Source organism: Aptenodytes patagonicus, chromosome 3 (assembly GCF_965638725.1).
Source record: "Aptenodytes patagonicus chromosome 3, bAptPat1.pri.cur, whole genome shotgun sequence".
NCBI classification, from domain to species: Eukaryota; Metazoa; Chordata; class Aves; order Sphenisciformes; family Spheniscidae; genus Aptenodytes; species Aptenodytes patagonicus.
Window position 1 is genome coordinate 34,400,680 of NC_134951.1, and position 13,818 is coordinate 34,414,497.

The window sequence follows — 13,818 nt, forward strand, 5'->3', positions numbered from 1 at the left end:
GCTAGCAGTCTTCTGCTACATTTTTCAGTGTATGTCCCTCTGTAGCAAAACAGAAAATGTCGCTGTAAAGAAGTAAAGCAGTAAAATCAGTGTGGTTTAAAAAGAATTCTAAGTTTATGCAGTTGTAATTTGCTGCATTAATCTTTCACAGTAAATCTCCCATTAAAGTCAAGGTGAACTTTGCCTAAATACAGATTAAGTGTTTCAAGAAGCATCCCTATGTGGTTGCCATGTTAATTTTTTTAAAGATGATGTTGTACTTCTTGTCCAGGTGTATTATGTATGTCTTATACTACAGACTCATCTACAGTGTTAGAAATTGTATGCTTGTGATTTTGTGAGTGCTTTTATCCTTGAGCCTGGGTTTACAGCAGTACACTGATGGATGAGAAACAACATTATATTATAGAAATGAGAAACTTTGGATATGATACTAGAAATCATTCCAAATACAAGTAGCAACATGGTCTATGCCTCTACAAAAGAATCATAATGCAGTTATTTGCCAGCAACATCATAATGTTCCATTTCTGTAAAATGTGTGGAATAAAGTACATGAAAGACTTGATATTATGTATTATTATGTGCACATGGAATGCAAAACATTTGGAACATATTCTTTGTTTCCTCTTCACAATGTTTTGCTTACACAGTAGTAGTACAGTGCTTTATTTACCATTTTTTACATGCATTACTTTAAGCACTGAGTATTTAGAGCACATGCTCTGATTTCACTGCTCCAGTCCAGAATATATCAAAGGCATATTTGCATGGCATTAGACTACAAAAAAAAAAAAAATCATGCTGTGGATTTAACAATGTGATTAAAAGTTTTCATGCAGGTATTTGGGATGAATATGCGAAGCAATCACAAACAAATGTATTTTGTGCTTGCCACTTGTTTTTCATGCATTGTTTAGTGCTACATATAAGTACTGGTTTCAGCATGCTTCAAAATCTGGATGGAAACGTAAACTTTTGAAACATCTATAATTTACATAAAGCTTACATAAAATAGGCTGAGGTTTTGAGGGAAAAACACATGCTTTTGTGTTCTGAAGGACATCTTTTCTAGTCATATTATTTAATAGTAGCTATTGACGATGTTAAAATACTTGAAGATTAGGGGTATTCTTGGAGATTTATCAGTTTTGAAAAGTGATATGAGCCATCAAATATTCACGATAAGCTATGATGTATCAGTAAGTTCTGCATGGACACCATTGTCATTTGTTTTACACATGTATGTATGTTATTTTATGAGAATGTTACATTATCTCTTACCTGAGTGTGTAATAGCAAGAGCAAAATTCTACTTTTTTCCTCCATCCCTTAGGAAAAGGTCCCTAATGTTAACTGTGGGAGCATTAGTTGAGTCATAATTTTATTTTTGCAATGCTGTTTCTTTTTGGTTTGGAGCATTTTATTTGTATTTACAACGTGAGTTTTATATTATCATGAAAGCTCTATAATGCTGAATCAGTTCCTATCATTTTAAATCTTAATGGATAAATATATCGAGGACTATACAATTGATTAGGTGCCCATGATGATGTTGGGTTCTTGGTGGCTTGTTTTTCTTTTATTTTTTCCACTTTTTTCTAAGTCTCAGGAATTAGCCACTCTCAGCAGCAGGCAACTGGATTTAATGGATTAATAGCCTCATCCACACTACAAATCCTACAGACCTGTGCTGTGCTCATGTCCTTCCAAACTGGGTAATTTTTGCATAACCAGGATTTGGCAAGCATTTTGGAATAAACCTAATGAAAAGTAGTCTGCTTTTAGTTGAAGGTGCTTAACTAATCAGTAGTCTATGCTGAGATGGGTGTTTTAAATTAAGTGCTTTTCAGATGAAAACTGTGTTTGCTTTTATCATCGGCATACAGCCAGCAGTAACCTCTAATGTGTTTTGCAACCTTTTTAACCACTTCTCCTACATCTTTATCTGCATGCAAGTTCACATTTGCTAAATGATACTTCCTCCACTGATCTTGTCAGTCTAATACTTCTCCAACAGCAGGGGAAGCTTTGTCTATCTGGGTTTTGGGCATGCTTCTCAGGAGATTGATCAGTGATTAACGGTTCCCTGTCATCCATCCTTGAAGAAAGTTCTGGATCTGTGAGCTGTTTAATCACACCAGATCATCGAACCTATCCTACTGCCATTGCTATCTGTGACAATTTGGTCATCCTAACTTTGGCAAAAGCAATTTTAATCCATTCTTTCTGTGAGATTCAGTGATTCTTCCCTGTGATGATATTTTATAAGGTTTTCCATTTATCAAGCTGGCAGGCTTGTGCTCCCTCCATAGGCAGCTAGTCAAATGTGTGTACTATATTGAGACAGTGCAAGTAAAGAATAAAATATTATGTCATGTATTATAAAGGGCTAACTCAAATCCAATAATTCAGCATTTTGTTTCAGTTGATTCTCCCAAAATATAGAGCACATCTGTCTGTGTTGATTGAAACCAGGCTGTTTATGAGTTCTGGTGCTTCCTTTGATATTTCCAGCTTCCCCATATGAAGCTGGTAGCATCAATGGTATGAAAGTGGTGATTTTTCCCCCCTCAGAAATCTTCATCCTTTCATTTCAGAAAATGTATTCTAAATGTTACTTTCAGTAAAGTCTTAGGGTACTGAATGCTTCTCCCTTCAGTGCATGAGAAAATGTGTGGAATATTTGTAATTGACATTCTGAGGAGAAACAATTTAGTTCCTTAAACCAACCAAACAAAAACTCAAAAAAGAGTTGTATCTTTTCTGCTTTACATTGTCTGGCATGAACAAACTATCCCTGCTGTCAGGAACTGTTTGTGATACATTAATTCCAGTGCCTCAGTCCACAAAGAGAAAGAAAAGAAGCTGGTCAGGTACTAGGGATGACTTTCCCACCTCTCAGAAGTGATTTTAAAGATTTTAAGATGAAACCAAACTTCTGAAAGTTTTTCTCCTGTCCTCCTACCTTTCTGGAAAGAAAAAGAAGAAGGGAGAGGGAGACAGCAGAGACAGTCTCAACCAGCAAGTAATCCAATGGTTTGAGCATTTACTTGGGGACCTCAGGGACCAGCCCTTCAACTTTTTCTTTACAGAAGTTACTTGAGGAGTTTGAAACATACTTTTCAGCCTCACAGGAGCAGCCCATGTCCTCTGAGCTGTTGGCTCCTCTGGAGTGTGTTACTCACAATGTGTCCTGCTGGAACTCTGCCATGTTATTTAGGAAAATATTCACGGGTTGGGGAGCTGATTCACAGCACCTCTATATTTAATTTTACCACTTTTTCCATGTGTTTGTCACTATGCCACACCTAAATCTTAGCCATATCACTGTCAGTGGTTTTTTCCTAGCACTGTTTTGCTTTATGTAAGTCTGGGCAAGGCTGTGTAAGCCTGGGGGATCAAAGAATCCTTGTATGCATGCATACATTTCCATTTTAAAAATGCCATTTACTGTGGCAGTTTTGTAGGCTGTCTGAACAGTTCTCTTGAACTTTGTTGCCTTCTCTGATGCTTGTATCTGTGATAGGTGCCATAACAGGCAGTCTGTATGGAGCTCTAGGACCCCTGAAAGTTTGGCCTGACGAAGTTAGTCACTCGTCTTAGTGGACCCAGCCACTGGATTCTTGAACCAGGGTGCAGAATCCAAAACAGAGTAAGAGGCTGGAAGCTAGGTGCCACAGTACTGAGCATCGCAAGTACCACCCTCACATGCAATCCTCGGCTAACACCATCACGATGAGGGCATGGAAGGTGGGGTGGACACGGTGGGTCACTGGAAGGAGGTGACATATCACATGGGAGTTTCAATAGTCACTGACTGATAAGCAAAACAGTGCAGCTGGTGTTCGTTCTTTTAGAAATGTGTTGGACGTAATGTGGGCACATGTGCTCTCCACAGGACAGTGTCAGTTGTTGCTGGCATGCTCCACAGCTGTATGTGGTGCAACATGACATCTCACAGCACTGGGTAAGGAAAGAGCTTTAGCATTCTTGGGCTCTTTTCTGCCAGTTGCTGCAGAAGGATGTTATAACAGTATGGTAGCTTTTTATTTGTCCATATGTGTGCTCATAGCAGTTTGTGCCTGCTGAAAATATGATTGGCAGAAGTACAATGCAATTAGCTGAAATTTTTAGTACTGCAAGGATTTTGACCTGGTTCAGTTTTAGTTTAGGGCAAGTGGTAGGTCTGCTCTGTTTTTTTTTTCCATTGCCATACAAATTTACATTGACAGTGGTTTAGATGTTCTACCCTGAAGCTATGTGAAACTATGAATACCTATATATGAGAAATGAGAAATTGTATACATTTATATGATTTCAGGATTTCACTCCAGGCATATTATAACATCCCCCATTAAAAAGAGGGTTAAAAAAAGTTTACAATTACTTATTTTTAATTATCCCATAAAGCTTTTAATTATTTTTCTCCCATTGTCCCTGGATACAATTGTGGAGAAATAGTCCATAAAGGAATTTGTTCAATGCAAATGAAGACAAGTCTACCAGTTAATTGTGATTTTCTCACAAATTTGCCTATAGGGCAGAGTGCAACTCAGCTTTAGGACATAAGTTTGCATGCATATCAGCAAAACAACTTTTGCATTTTGTTACCTCATGATAAAATTGACAGGGAACAATGATCTGCTTTGTGCCTTTCCTCTCCACTTTGTTTTTTAAAACTATCATGATGGATCATTACAGTTATTCTTTGTTTGGCCTAGCCTTGCAAGCCTTTGAAAATATGTTCAAGACGACTCTTTATAATGCACGTCTAAATGTCTCAAGCTAATCATCAAATAATTAGAATATCCTACATCAGAATTTGCCTCTGGAAACATGACTAGTAGCCTCTCCTTACTTTATATTACTTTACAGTCATATTACTTTTGTCACCAGGAAGATATGGAGGAAATGGATTTTTCTATAAGTAGAATAAAAATTGAATGAGAGTATTTCATGTAATACAGTTTGGCAATATATGCCAGCTGAAGCTTTGCTTGTTCCATCGACTTCAGACAGACTTGTTGGTCCAGCTTATCAGTCAGACTTTGATTCTTTCATATTTTTCAAGGCAGAAAATTTGCTCTCAATGCAAATGAAGATATGCTTATATTTGTGAATGTAATGGAAGAGTTAACGTTAATGAATTTATTCAAAAGATAAATGCCTCCTGGAGTACCTACTTTTATGAAGAACTTTCATAACGGAACCTGTGTAATAGCACGCTACCTAATCTTCTGTTCCTGGTAGTCTTGCATACACAATTGAAAGACTCTATAGAATCATATCCTTTTTCATTAAAATAGTATGGAATGAAAAACCTGATCCAAACTCCCTTGCAGACAACCAAAAGGCTTTGACTGATTTGAATCAGATCAGATCAAGTGGCAAACCACTGCTCAAACTATGCAAGACGTAAATTTAAAAATTTTTAAATTTACAAACTGCTAAGATTATACTGTAATACAGGAGTACTTAGTTCTGAAATATGTAGGTATTGTACAATATAAAATGGAGTGTCTTTATGTAGAAAAAGAGTCAGACCAAAATTTTCTTTGCTTAAGTCATACACAAAATGAATCAGTATATATGGGAGGAATTTATAATTTAGTTCTTTTTTATAACATTGCTCTTCACTTACACCTACACGGCCATGAACAGAGCTTACATGGTCTGCTGAGATTTATAGTGAGAAAAGGAAATCAAATTAAGTCTTACTAATAAGTTCACTTCCTTTTTAATTTTTACTGGGTGATTAATCAACTCCATTTGTTGAGAACTCAATTGCTATTTATTGCCTTTATGTAAATGTAAATTTTCAGAAACTAAAAATAGTGGTTTCTTGTAATATCAGGCAATTATAATTCTGAAATGTGAATAAAAAGAACTAGTGGTTGTATCATCATAATCAAATTTAAAGATTTGAATTGGACTTTTGACAGATTTTTTAGTGTATAATAAGGGCAGAAGATAATTAAGCAGTTTGAATAAACTTTAGAACAGAAAACAAATTGTTCATAATTTGGTTTTGTATCTATGTTTCCAGCAAAATTCATGGACGTTACCAAGTCAAATAAAATGTGATCATTGTTTTCCCTAGTAATACCTCACCAAGAAATGCAGTAGATGGGATCTGTGAATCCAGCGTGGTGCTGGACTTGCACTGATTCTTGTAGGGGAAAGCAGTGTTTGCCAAATCTAATATAGCTTCCAAAAGTACAATATAGCACAATTACAGCTGTGAAAATTTATCAACCTTTCTCATTTATATCATGTAACTCTTAAAGTGTGTTACACCTGTAGATTTAAAAGCAATTTAACACAGAGGTTGGTATCATACTCCCTGGTTTAGGGGAAACTAGGGCATAATGAAAGCAAAGCTGTTTGTCCAAGGTCACTCATCTAACCCCGGTAGAGTTAGAGTTCCAAATTCCTGAGTCCTAATTGAGAATGCTCTCTAGCTGTTCTCAAAGCCAATATCATTTCCCTGACATGATGCAGAACTCTAAAGGTTAAATAGTTTTATAATGATATTTCTGGGTTTTTTTCTCATTCATTCTGATGAGCTCATGACTCTTGCCAGTCCTAGAAAATTTAGCTCTGTTTATCCAACAGAAGTAGTGCAGAAGCACTAAAGGTCCTTGTATTATGCCATCCTTAAACAAAAATAAAATCTACTTGTGTCACCCAAGAAGATGAAAAATCTGGGGAATATTGCTTATCCATGTGAGAAGGAGCTGTGGGAAGTACCCTTCTCCATTCTCTCCTATTCCTTTGACAACAGGGGCACAGATCATGTGCATAAATTGCTTATAAGTAAATTATGTTGTGTAGTTTTGCGCAGACATATATTTGTTACTTTTAAACTTATTTGCAGTCAGTACAAAAAGGACAGAACTACAACTGGTATAAATATACCTACTTTTAGTAATATGATGAGGAGAATATAACACAAGGCATTTTTGAGCGTTTGCAGAGTATAGGATTGCTTGTCTTTACTTCCAAATGCATGGATCTAAATTTGATTGAAGTCTTCTGAATTAATAACTATTCTCTCTGATAAATTAAACATCATGTAATTCATCAAAGCCTGGTCTGGTTTTCTACAAGAACAGTGTTTGTATGGCAAAATGACCTTAAATTAAATGTTTAGAATAGTGTTTTGAAATGCATCTTAGAGGGTGTCCCCCAGTTGTGATAAAATTGTGCACAGGTGCATCAAACACAGCATAACCAGCCGGTCAAGAGAGGTGATTAACCCATCGTATTCAGCGTTGGTGCGGCCTCACCTTGAGCATTGCGTGCAGTTCTGGGCTCCACAATTTAAGAAGGATGCGAAGGTCCTTGAATGTGTCCAGAGGAGGGCAACAAAGCTGGTGAAAGGGCTGGAAGGAATGTCCTACAAGGAGCAGCTAAGGTCTTTGAGCTTGTCTAGTTTGGAGAAAAAGAGACTGAGGGGTGACCTCAATGTTCTCTACAGCTTCCTGAGGAGGGGAAGAGGAGAGGGAGATGCTGAGCTCTTCTCCCTGGTATCCAGTGATAGGATGCATGGGAACAGTTCAAAGCTGCGCCAGGGGAAGTTTAGACTGGACATTAGGAAGCTTTTCTTTACCAAGAGGGTGGTCAAACACTGGAACAGGCTTCCTAGAGAGGTGGTTGATGCCCCAAGCCTGTCAGTGTTTAAGAAGCATTTGGACAATGCCTTTAATGACATGCTTTAATTTGGTCAGCCCTGAATTGGTCAGGCAGTTGGACTAGATGATCAATGTAGGTCCCTTCCAACTGAAATAGTCTATTCTATTCTATTCTAGTTTAGTCTAGTCTATTCAGTTGTTCTTGAATTGTCAACACTGAAATCGTAACTCTGCCTGATAAAACTGTAAAACTCCATCAAAAACAAACACATGTCCAGTTTAAATATGCTGTATTTTATCAAGTGCTGTCACAAGTATACAACTTTAATGCCGTATCAGCATCTCACTGACCTCAGAGGTATCTTTACACATAATTAATCTTTTGCTGAATCTCTGTGCCATAATTGAGGAACATGAGCAGATTCAGTTAAATCTCTTCCTGAACCAGTCACTAGAGGGAAGCAAAGACCTTCATGTGCCTATCCATGACGTCAATCAATGTCTTTATGTCCTCACTGACAAAATCTGGTCAGTCTTCAATCTAAAATTTTGGAAAAGGCTTATTTAGTGAAAAGCCACCCTTCGGATTAAAAAAAAAAAAAAAAGGACAAAAATATATTTCTGTATGGTTGACTTCCAGAGGCCATTGTCATTAAAAAATAGAGTTATTTTCATGAATGATATTTTGAGAATTTGAATCTAGACAAGAAGCTCATGCAGAGTGGATAAAGAAGATGGGTTTAAGACTTTCATTCTTTGAAGCATCCTAATATTTGGAAAAATGCATTGAAATGTTGGTAGCATAGTAGCTATGCACTTGTATCATTTGTGTGGCAAAAGCTAGGATAAAATATACCAGTTTCTTGATATCTTTTTGTTGATCCTCCCTTAGTTATCCATGCTTCCATTCCATAGTGTTTTGTCTATGGTACTCAGAATCTCATCCTGCATAAACAGTTCTTTGGTGTATACCAGTGTCGTGGTTTAACCTCAGTCAGCAACTGAGCACCACGCAGCCGCTCGCTCACTCCCCCCTGCCCCCGGTGGGATGGGGGAGAGAATTGGAAGAGCACAAGTGAGAAAAACTCGTGGGTTGAGATAAAAACAGTTTAATAATTGAAATAAAATGATGATGATGATAATAATAATAATAATAATAATAATAATAATAATAATACACAAAGCAAGTGATGCACAGTGCAATTGCTCACCACCCGCCGACCGATGCCCAGCCAGTCCCCGAGCAGCAGCCCCCCCGGCCAGCTTTCCCCAGTTTATGTACTGAGCATGACGTTACATGGTATGGAATGTTTCTTTGGCCAGTTTGGCTGTGCCCCCTCCCAGCTTCTTGTGCCCCTGCAGTCTTCTCAGTCAGTAGAGCATGGGAAACTAAAAAGTCCTTGACTTAGCATAAACATTACCTAGCAACAACTAAAACATGGGTGCGTTATCAACTTTGTTCTCATCCTAAATCCAAAACACAGCACTGTACCAGCTACTAGGAAGGAAATTAACTCTATCCCTGCCAAAACCAGGACAACCAAGTAAACAGATCAAGAGAACATAAAGTCATTAAATGAGGACTAGTTCATCGTGTACTCCATTTCAGCACAGAGAAAGCAAAAAATGTATATAAACTTATATTTATCTTCCAATTTATGAGGGGTTATATGTGGAGTAGGTTTACCATATACTATGTTTTTACTGTATTTAATTCAGCACTGTTCTGGTTCCTCAGAGTACAACTCAACTTACTATTCTCTCCTATGAGCTAGGCTGGTTGAATTTCTTTAAAACAGAAACAGTAGAGGCCAACATTACATTTTCCAACATTTGATTAGAGGAGTATACCAGGTATGAATTGAATTTGCCATAAAATTGAAATGTCCAGAAACAAGCATAAAATATTAAAAATAATGTTTTTGTTTTTATCAGTTAAAATTGTGAATACTTTAAAGATAGTAAGGACAATATTTACACTACTTACCACTTAATTTGAATAGAAGATCTTTTATTAAGCTTAAGCTATGCAGGATGGCCAGACCTTAATGAGAATAATACAAATGTATATCAGGATTTAAACAAGTCTAAATGGGAGGTAATATGCTAGATGAACATCTCCAAGCAAAGCAATTTCGCGAAAAAACCTGTTGTGTTGAATAGCTGCTAGATTATGCCTGAATAGATTTTTAGCTGAAAGCATGGTGTATTTGTGATGATTTTTTAATGTTATCATCATCTTCTCTGATAATGTTGAGTAAGAGAGATTTCTTGCATAGCTAGTTAACTAAATGTAATATACATATGCATTCAAGTGCATGTTCTGGGGATAACATCCTGCAATCCATGCTATTATTCTAAGCAATGGAGAATATAATATAATTCTAAATTTCACAGTCTATGGTTATGATTCCCAATGCTACACGTTATCCTAATGATGCAATTTGTAGTGGTTGTTTTCTCTGTTCCATCTACCCATAACTATGCGAAAGCAGAGCAAAATGTTTGTCTTTTAAATTACAGAAATATCTTTGCATATATCAAAAGCATGAATTAAAATGCCATCACGTTACTATCAGTTCATCACTTAACATAAATATATTCCTGATGTCAAGTTTACCAATAGATCTATTGAAGGCCCAGGCTTAAACAGCATGCCAGATTGGGACCATAGAACCAGAATCACTCCACAGATATTGGCACAAATTCAGGAGTTATTCCATCAACTTGAATGGCAATAATTAAGGGATTGCATATATTGACATATAGAGCAATACAGAACCAGAAAAACAGAATCACTCCTTATAATGAATTTGATATATTTGTGTGCTTAACCTGTAAAGAGTACATTATTTTGACCAGACTTAAAACTAAATCCTTTAGGTTTATACTACTTCACAATTGCAATTTTGACTGCAATATAGATCTATTCAATATCTTTTTAAATTGTCAGTGAGTACTTTCTTTGATATCTGCTCAGTTTTAAATGATTATTCACAAAAAGAAGCTATGGTTTTAATATAATATCAAAATAGCTTAAAATGTAAATATGTCAAATATCAGGTAATAGCACAAAGCAAAAAGATTTATTTAAAACAAAAAAGAATGATTTAATTTGAACAACTTCTGATTGCATTTAACCAACATAGTGCCATGCAGCTAATACAGGAATTCTAAAATGAGAGAGAGAGTCAGCAGTATTCGGGAGATAGTCTAATATTTTTTTTAAGCAGATTATACTTTAAAAGCTGTAGCATGTACAGGAAAAAGTCAATAATATCTTTTTCTATGCACATCACTCATCTTCAGCCCATTCTTCCCCTCCCTTCTCTTTTTTCTTGTAAGTGGACAGTCAAACATCTGGTGTTTTAGGTACGCAAATTGTGTGTGTACTCACACACATACTTCATCATTTCATGTACACACAGAGATTAAAATCTTTGAGGAATAAAGCATATAAAAAATATTCACCACCACTCTCCCCAAGAAGTACAATTGAAAATATGAAGCATCATTTTCTGTATTGTACTACACAGCAAGGCATGCTCTGCATAGTGCAATATATATTTATCTGATGTCAGATTCTACATGCTCTTAATGTTATTTATGTGAGATAACATACACCAATCTTAAATTACATAACATGCACCTTAATGTGAATTACATTGTACTTCTTTATTGTAAATGCAGGAGAAAAACGATGCTAAATTTACCAAAACCACATGTTTTTATCTATCTATCTATCTATCTATCTATCTATCTATCTATCTTTATATATATATCTCCTTACTTACTTTCCCTGTACAATCTACTGCTGGGAATATATTTTATTTTTGTTTTTCATCTGAAGCAGACCATTCTGTTCTCGTATTTTTGTAATTGATTTACAAAAGACAACTCTGATCAGACACAACCTTTTTTTCCTCTGAGGTTTTTCCAGTAAACAGAAAAATTTTCATCAGAGTCAAGGAAATATACATAGTGAGTCAGTATTTCAGCCAAAATTAGAGAACAAGGTGCTCTTAGGTCCACAACCCCATGACCTAGCCATTAGAGTTACCCATCTTTCTTTAGTCTAGAAACTGTCTAGCACTTGTAAAAGAACCCACCCGGTCCTGGCTTCACTCTCACCTTCCTGCAAAAATAGCAACATCTCTTGTGTGTCATTTTAAGGAACCACGAAAGACTAGTATGTCGGTGCACGACTATCTAAGAGTGATGATACAAGTTGAAATCCCAGACAAAAAGCACTTAATCTCAGGAGAACCAAGAAGCTGCTTGTTCAGACAGTTGTGGGGAAGATCCGGGGAGGACTGGGAGTGAGGTGAGAAGGTATTTTCTAACACATTCTGCTGTGTTTAGAGTTCCTATATATACTGGGCATGCAAATGTCATTTTATAACCTATACAACTATTTTTCTTTTTGGTTTGTCTAGACCTTTACATTTTCAGTTTATTTTGATTAATGAAAAAGTTTCTGAGAAAACCAAGGAACACCCAGGGCATTGTTTGGGGATGTGAATAAGGTTTTGATATTATTAGTATTTTATTTTGAAATATAGATCATCAGTAGCCAACTTTACAGCAGTTGTTTTTAATACTTTCCCTTCTGGATGTTTTTTGTTTAGTTTTAAGAGGAGGCATTTTACAAATGCAAGCTGATACAAATGTGAGAATGACATCTTGTTAATATGATAAAAGATTCAAGCACTTTTTTTGCCAGATTTACTGCATTTCAAGTGTCCAAATTAAGTGTAGAAGTCTAAAACATAGGTCATTGAGTGCAGCAGGATGATTTATTTTCCTTAAACTTGGTGTCAAAATGTCCTGGACAGCCAAATGAGAGGTAAGAACTACAAGAAGTGACTCACAGCAACTAAACAAGACACCTACCCTTTTCTGTTAACCAGACTGAGCCAGAAATCTGCATGGAGCTAGGAAATTTGAAATAATTGATATGTAAATGTGTTTGAATAGGTCCTAGAATTAAAAGTTAGTATTAAAGGCTCAATTTAGATACTTTAATACAGGCATGTAGAACAATTTCAGGATATATCTACAGGAGGTAGGAGAAACTTATGCCCTTCAAAGCAGATGAAGGCAAAGACACCATAAGACATCCCTAGTAGTACTGTATGTAGGAAATGAAATCAATTGCTAACAGCAGAATTAACTGCAAAATTAAGAAAATGAAAACACTCGAATGTGTATGTCTGCCAGTACCACAGTCGTCGGGTACCTACTACAGGTAAACTGTCCTCTAGGCTCTATAGACTGTACCGACAAGATCTCCATTGACTATAATGGAAGCTTAGACACCTTGCATACCTATAGGTACCTAAATTTAGAAGTTTCAATACCAAACTGAATCCTGCCCTATGTATCAATCTCTACGTCAGGATATGGATTGCCAAATTATGTCCTTGGGTAAGCACATACTTCATAAAGAGATGAGGACGACCTTTTGCAAAATAACCTAAGGTTAAAGTCTTTGTGGAGTACTAGGGGTTCTAAGCCCTCTTCACTCTGAGGAGGTTCAAACTCACAGCTTTTTCTTTCCAGGAGATAGCCCTGACCATCAGACTATAAACAATGATCTTATAGAGCTGCGTTCCTTGCAAGCAAAAGTAAAAATAATAAGCGTAATTAAAAATATTGAAAAGATGCTATTGACATTGAACTCACAGAACTGGGTATAGAAGAACAAAGTTCAGAAGTAAATTAAGATACAAAGTCTGCAGTTTTTGGAGATGGACATTTTCCAACTTTGTAAATTCATCATTAAGTTCATAGTGACAACCAGTGACTCTATGGAGAAAATATCCTCCGATGATAACAGACAAGGTATCAGTATCTTGTCAGAGGACAGGCAATGCATTCAATAAAGTTAATATTGGAAATAGAAAATGAAATTGATAGGCATTTTTAAATGAAAGAAAATGAGAAATGAGCCCTCACTGGGACTAAGACATGCTCTGACACAGAATATTTAGTTTCTAAAAAAAAGTTTGTAGTGAGAATCAAGGGTTAACAAAAAAATGTTTTACCTTATCTCCACTCGAGTAAGATAATAAAAAATGGGTCTTTGTGATCCTACAAGGTTAATTACGTTCCCAAAAACACTTTTGAGGCATTTTCTGGCCTCTTTACAAGCTTATTTATGAAGTAAAAGAACTTGAAC

At 36.2% G+C, this 13,818-nt stretch overlaps 1 protein-coding gene across 5 annotated transcripts in view; it reads left to right on the forward strand.

Moving 5' to 3' along the window:
• Positions 1-13,818, forward strand: part of ADGRB3 (adhesion G protein-coupled receptor B3) — a 489,817-nt gene that overhangs the window by 303,106 nt on the left and 172,893 nt on the right. The gene's annotated exons all lie outside the window — the stretch shown is intronic.